This window comes from Melanotaenia boesemani, chromosome 23 (assembly GCF_017639745.1).
Source record: "Melanotaenia boesemani isolate fMelBoe1 chromosome 23, fMelBoe1.pri, whole genome shotgun sequence".
Classification (NCBI taxonomy): domain Eukaryota; kingdom Metazoa; phylum Chordata; class Actinopteri; order Atheriniformes; family Melanotaeniidae; genus Melanotaenia; species Melanotaenia boesemani.
In genome coordinates this window covers 12,105,503-12,113,260 of record NC_055704.1, presented here as the reverse complement: position 1 = coordinate 12,113,260, position 7,758 = coordinate 12,105,503, and the positions used below count along the sequence as shown (strand labels likewise).

Below are 7,758 nucleotides of genomic sequence, written 5' to 3'. Positions count from 1 at the left end.
TGTTTTGTAAAAGAGGCCATTACTGGTGAACCCCGGGGGGCACATAACACCTTTAGCAAGAAGCTGCCACATTATTAGCATACTGGTCAGACCACATTCCAATGCACATAGCAGTGTCAGTGTCATGCTTGGTACTCCCATGGTGTCTCCTTCTTGCATTTGCCACAGGTGTACTAGTAGCAGCGAAAACATCTCACAGAGGTAGAATTCTGTATGCATTGTTGCTTGACCTGACACTTGCCTCTTTTCCCAGGGCTAGGTGTGAGAGGTTGCTGCAGACGCACTTCCTCCTTGTGTGCCTTCTTCGCGCTCACATGAGATTTGGCCAACTCTTTCGCCAGCTCAATCAGGAAGTCCACCCGTCTCTCCTGCACTCCAGTGCATGCCTTATGCACAATATGAGCATTCAACGCTGCCATGTCGATCATATTGTAGAACACGGCGACTGGCCATCTCCGTGTTGGTGCGCGCACACTGTACTCACGCACCATCTGGTCCATCACATCCACTCTGCACTTTGTGGTGTTGTACTTTGTCACAGTGTTTGGCTTCTTTTTGGGGGTATCTTCATTCTCAATCACTGTGTGCATGCTACTGAGGACGTAGACCATCTTCTTTCGTTTTGGCGCATATACTGTCAGGGTTGTGGTGAATTCAGCCTGGTCCTTCTGTCTAGTTGACTGTGGAATTTCGCGGCGAATCTTGTTGACGGTGCCGAGGATGGAGGTTCTACGGCTACGCAGGCGTTGTGCAAGAGACAGAGATGTGAAGAAATTTTCTGTGGTTACAGTTCTGCCCTTATCCATGAATGGCTCCATCAGCTTCATGACAACACTCTCAGACAGTCTCTCTCCACTTGAACTACTGGGGTCCTTTCCAAGATATGGGAGGACGTTGCAAATGTACTTCGATTTCAAGTCACAGGCTACCCAAAACTTGATGCCAAACTTGTTGGGTTTACTTGCAATGTACTGCAGGAAAGTGCAGCGAGTCTTTGATGGGAAGAGTTGTTCATCGATGGTGATGTGTCGACTAGGGTTGTAGGATGAGATGCAGTTATTGACGAAAGATCCCCAAACATCCGAAATTGCCGCAAACCTATCAATCTCTGCTCTCTGGCTGCGTGTGAACATGTCATCAAAGCGTAGATGTTGCATGGTGTTTTGGAAGCGGTTTCGGGCCATAGTAGCAATGATGTGTGGGTTTCCCAGATTGGCGGACCAGCTGTCACGTAGGGAGGGAACATGGGTCACCCCCCGCAAGATTATGACTGCAAAAAATGCCTTCAGTTCTGGGAGGTCCATGAACCAATCCACTTGCTCCATTTACCGTGCATGCTGATTTGTCCATTGCTGAATCCTTCGAAGCATGTCGAGCGTAATGAAACACAGGAAGCTCTGAAGACGACTCCCGATACTTCTCCTGGCCTTAGCTGTTGGCTCTCCATCTACGTCGTATGCTTCTATTGGAGTGAAATGGAGATGTGTCCCCAGCTGTTCTTCACGCCACTCTGTACCATCTTTAGCGATTTCTGTCGGCTCACCCTTCAACCGAGCTCTCTTTTCTGGAGGAAGAGTGGAAGTCTCCTCATCTGCACGTAAACACATAGAAATTAGTTAATCTTTTTTTTGAATTACCAAATCAAATTATAGATCCTATACCCTATTCCTCAGTCGATTGATTGATTTTACAACTTAGGAGATTCACTCAAACAGGAAGAATTTGTTTTTAGTTCTAATTGTATACATGACAAAAAATTTCTTATTTGTCTATGAAAACACCATATACAATGAAGAGGCAGACAATTCAAGGCATCTTTACTTTATATCTCCCTTTACATTATGTTCATTTTTTATGTTTTAGTTTCTCTTTTCATTGGTTAACTCTAAAGTTTACAACAGTCTCATGGTTTGAGTACAAAGTAATCATGGGACGAAAATAGTATTTTTGGGAAAGCTTATGTGACAGGAGGGTTAATATCTCCTCGCCACTGGATGGCACTGTGCTGCCAGCACCACCACTTATTACATTGGTGGCGCTGGGGGAGTATAAAAGCACAGGGGATAGGAAGCTTAGGAATTCGCCTCCTCTTTGCCTGGTGGCTGCAGTGGCAGGTTGGCGTGGCTGGGTGCAGGAGGACATTCCTAAAAGGTAAGCCGCAACTAATATCCATCTTAGCAGAAGTGTAGGCTAACTTGCTAACTAGGCCTCCCACACTCGCAGCTGTGGGCAAGCGCGGTTGTGGACAGGAGTGATCGCGCTGCGGCTGGTACCTGGATGTGGTGAGTCTGCCCTGTCATAAGTTTTGCACCAGTGAAGAATTGTTTTGATCAATCCTGTGTGTGTGTGGGTGGGTGTGTGTGTGTGAGCAGGAGTATAGCCGCAGGGATTGCACCAGTGGCTGCCCCTCCTCCTCTACTCCGGATAGCACGGCGCGTTGCCGGCACGGATACAGGTGGCGACTCGGCGAAGTGATCATCGGCAGCCCTGCTGTTCTGGCGTGCCTGGACTGATTACGCTGGACGGATTACACTGGACTTGTGGCGCTGAAGTTTACCTTTTCTTTGTTGTCCTGCTTGATGGCGTATTTCTATTAGATTTTAGTATAACTGTCGGTGACGTACTTTTAATTCTGTGTTTTGTGTACAGGTACTGTGGGCTCCGAGCAACATTCCCCTTCCTGGTGGTGGTCGTTTGAGCACGGTTGATGTGTCTACACTGGTGGTTTGGTTTGAGTTTGTCTTGTTTTCCCCTATTTGGTTAATGTTGGGAATGGTTGCCCTCCCCACAACCTGTGTCTTTAGTTTTATTGTTAAATACCCGCCGACAGTTCATTTTACTTTGATTGTTTAAATAAAGATTATTGTGAATTGGAACGGACTCTGCTCATGATATCAACCTAGCTCTTACTTTTAAGAGCTAGAAGGTTCCCGCGGGTGAAATTCCCCTGGGTGGCGTTGTCACACCTTTTTATCAAGGAAGCTACTTATTAAGGCCCTACCCTCGTCATGCCACACTTACCTGAAGACTGCTCAGAGTCTGAATCCACCTGAAGGTGTATCTCTTCGTCTTCTGAGTCACATGGGCTTGTGTCCGTTCCGTTCCTTCAGTTTTGATGGAGAGGGTTTGTGCACAGAATTGAGCAGAGTCCTGCCCCCTGCTGAATCCTCAGGTAATGGCTACATTTGCAAATGAAAAGGTGCTAATTGTGGCGGCCAGAGTCGTTTGGTTTGGACTAAGGGCCTTTTGGGAAGGTTCTGGGTTTTCTGGGGGGTTATAGAAATTCCTGGGTTGTGAAAACTACTGGGTGGGATTTAAAATGTATACATCTTTTAAATAAAATTAAAGGAATTCAGTGCAGAATATTAAATCTGAAAGTATTAAGCTTGGGACAACAGTCATCTTGTGAAAAGTGGAAAACGAATGTTTTATTATTATGATGCATTTCTGGCGATATTACACCATGAAAATAGCTTGATATATAATAATCAATGGCACAGAGGTGTTAAATGATCCAAAGTCATGAACAGAAATTCAATGGAGATTCAAAGATCACTTGCATAAGTCAGTTTCATGACCACAGAAACCAAGTTAAATCGAGAAACAGCATCAGGAAGTTGATGTAGAGGTTTGCGTGCTGGAAGAAAGGAAATCAGAAATCAAATTAATTGAGTTTAGAAATTTGTGTGGAAACCCGTTGTCATTCTAGTTTTTATAAATGCTGAAAACTAAACATCAACTTGAGCGACCATTAGACTCAAACCTACTTATCTAATTTTCTTTATACTCTGTTTGAACTAACAGTCTTTAATAAAATTTTTGCAAATTGTTTAGCTCTTTCACTGAATTTTGTCATGCACCTACTAATGATACTTTCTACACTACAGATTTGTGGTCCGGAATTGTATTTTACTTAACTGAAAGGAAAGGATGGACACGTCGTCCCTCTGCCTTTGACATACTTTGCGGGGGTAGGTGTAGAAAATGTGGTTGGTGATGAACTTGTTTACCTTTATAGTCCGTTTCACTCATGGGAACAACATCAAAATTCAAACAGTTCAGAACTATCTAACGTTGTCTTATTGTCTGTAGCAGATTCCAGCGTCTTCAAAATAAAGATTGGAACCTTTGTTTAATTGTGACTGAATTAAACAATCTCTGAGGATTTTCTCTCCTTACAGACTAACAGTCTCACTCCCAAAGTGGGGGTCTGACTCAAATTTATGACTTGGTTTCCAGCTCCACAGGTCAACAAAGGTCGACTCTCCCCAACATGGACTGGAAAGGACTTCATCAAGTTATTTACGAGACCTGGGAAATTTCTGAACTTTAATCTTCTGCAACATAAATTTGCTTTTTAGTTCACAACCGAAGGGTCCCAGATGCAACTCCACTTTGAAACTGTCTCTTACTAAATTTGTGTGTTGCTTCAACTGATAAGCGGAAACCCCCTTTAACAGAACACCTGGACACACCAAGAAACGTTTATCTTAACATTCCAGAGGGTAATAAAGTGTCTTAATGTTTCTCTATGTCCCAGCAAGAGGAGACAAAGACTTTGTGTGAAGAGTAAAAGATCATACTTTTACTAGTCAACAATGTTCATTTAAATAGATACATATATATGTGTGTTTTATCTTGATACCATGCGCATGCATATGATCATTATCATTTTGTACAAGGTTTAATCAACAAGCTTGATTAATTGGTGACCTGAAACTTTATTACTGTGTTTGTGTGAGATATAACCTTTTTACTATTTTTCTTGTCTTTTTGATGATTCACTGATGGAATTTAATGATGTCTCATTTAAGGCTTTAGTAACTTGGATATATAGATATATTCACAAAATGTTTAATTTGATAACTCTTTACAACATGATCAGACCAGCCCCTCTGGATCTGTTATCTGACCCAAAACCAGCCCACAAGACTGTTATTGGTCAAGATAATGGTCACACATCCCTCCACGGGGTGGGTCTCCAAACTAACACTTTTAAACTCAGAACAAAGAGTTTAGTGCCCTCTTCTCCCTTCCTTTTGGCTCCTCTCCTCCTCCGTGGCCCTCGCCGCTTCAAGTGGACTTCAAGTTCCCTTCTCTCCAGACATGGCTCTCTTCCAGAGTTAGGACTTCGTCTGAACGCAAGAGAGAGAGAGATGCTGCCAGAGAATTAAGTTTGCAGTGATGTGAAGAACATCACTACTGATACTAAAGTCTGTGCCTGCATACCAGATGCATGATTGACAATTTTTGGCTCTTTTTGGACTCTGTAGTTCATTCCTTTTTTTCCAGCTAATACTTTGCTTTTCTTGAGTTTTACCTTTTGGACTTTTAATATAGATCCTAAATAGATCCTACAGAGTTTCTTCTTTTTTGGACTGACCTAAAGCTGGACATTTTTCATCTTTCGCCATATCACCGCAAGTCATTCACTGTCCATCATCGATACCACCAGCCAAACCGCGGGAGAGTCCGCATCCGCAGAGCTGCCTGATCCAAACCTTCGGACCACCATGTGACGCATCTTCTGGCCTTCTGGAAGTCGCTCGGGATCCAAACCACCTGCGCCAACTTCCTCACTTGCCATCAGAGTCACCACAACGGTCGTAAGTCGGCTTGATCCAAACAGAACCGGACGAGTCCTGCTCGGATCAATTCTCTGCTTTTCTGCTCAAGAATGGTTGGTTGTCTGACAGTGACCTAGTAGTTCTACATCTTAGTTAAACCTCCAGTTTAACAGATGAGATTCAGTTTTCCCTTTTTTCTTTTAGGATTTAGAGATCTTTTTCAGTCCTGAACCTTAGTTTAATTAACACCCCAGGTTAATTAACTTTTGTTCATTTCTTGCATACATTTCATTCATTCTGACACATTGAAATAAGATTCTGGTTTGAACTCCATATTCTGCATTTTACAATGTTTGATTCATTTTCCCATGCGAAGTCCTTTGTAAATATTTCCTTTTCATTTATGCATGATTAGTTTAGTAATAAATATTTCATATTTATCCTAAACTGGTCTGGTTATTGTGAACTTCTCCTTTGAACCATGTTATGGGTCCCTTCGACGTAAGAATTCATGTTATTAGCGTCCCGAGACTGATTGATAACTGATTGATTTCTAGCTTGAATTAATTAATTTATTAAATTAATTAATTTAGTTCTCTAATGGTGTCCACACAGCCATTAGATTAGGAAAGCTATCTGTGTGGTGGTGCCCCACGAGGAAATTAAAAAGTAATCCCAAGAAATTATTAAAATTAAGAATTTTATTAAACATCTTTAATGTGTAATGACGCTTAACGCTACATGTCAAAGCAAAGGAATTAAAACATATAATTTAAATACAGCGATATAAAAAAGTTAAATATAAGCTGAATCTGCTTTTCCCATGAGCCTTTGTGGTCCAGATATGTTGAGTTTTGAAAGTAGCCCCGCCACCTTGACAGAAACGTAACATGTTCTGTTTTCTCTGCTAATCATTATTATTATTCTGCGTGATGTAGAAAATTAACTCGGTTTTAGTAATGGGGCCATTTTATACGAAACACAAAATGATAATTAATCAATACTAAAATGTTTATGTTCATATAAAATATGGACTGTGTAGAGATTGGAAGGCAACTAAACAGCAAATATAATAAAGGGGGTTCATTTCCGTGACTTGCAAACCAGAGCAGCACAAAACTGAGACAAAAGTTGGCCACATTTTAATGTATGGTTGATTCTTTTATTGTAACATCCATGATGAAAACAGGTGACCCATAATGTCACAAGATTTTGGATTTAGGTGTGTATCCCGTTTAACTTCCCTTTCTCTCCTATGTTTGACGTTAATATCCTTTCTCAATGAGTGGACGAGTCTGTTTTCCATCAGTTCCTCATCCCTGCTGTTTAACACTGCTGTTTAAACTGATACAAGTAACAATTTTCCTGTAAGTTCAAATCAAATCAAACTTTATTTGAAAAGCACTATTAATACAAAAGAAACGCAAAGAGCTTTATGTTATAAATGCAATTTTTGAATATAAATAAAAACACAAACCTTGACACACTCAGGTATTAGACATCTAAGTAGAAGAACACTCACCTAAGCATACTTTCTTTTTTAAACACATCATCACACTAATGTCCAGCACACACACACCCCTCCTTGTACAAATATAAGCCCTGACTTCTTGGTTCAGACGCATTAACTGAAACATCAAAATAAAATATATAACCTGAGATAAACATTAAGCTTATCTTGTTCCATGTTTCACCTGCTGCAAATCCAGACACTGAACAGCCCTTTGCCTCTCTCATGGCCCTATCTACCACTTTCTGAGCCACGACTGCACCCGTGGAGTTTCTTTGTGGATTCAAGGAGCTCTCACCTTGTGTCCATCACCTGTGCAGATCTGGAAACTCTAGCAGTCCTCGACCACTCACCTGTCAGTTGGACAATTTTTTATTCATCTCTTTGTTCCCATTTATAGCTACAGCTATTTGTTTTTATTGAATAGTTGTTCTGCTTCATTAGTAATAGATATAAAACTTAAAGATAAAATTATCACTATGATGAATTATTATTGATCAAATGAATATCAAACAAGTATAATTGCATGTGTTTTGCAATGCATTATGGGTACAAAACATTACAGTAGTTCATAGCGTTTTTCCACAATTAATAAAATGTAATTTTATCAACTTGTGAAGGAGCAGTGAATACATGCTAAAGATGGTTTTAAGGTAAAAACTTGTTACTTTAGTAATTGTG

The 7,758-nt window shown here is 40.9% G+C and overlaps 1 protein-coding gene across 1 annotated transcript in view; it reads left to right on the top strand.

The window, feature by feature from the left end:
- Positions 1-7,758, top strand: part of LOC121635104 — a 65,556-nt gene that overhangs the window by 3,436 nt on the left and 54,362 nt on the right. The window lies entirely within an intron of this gene.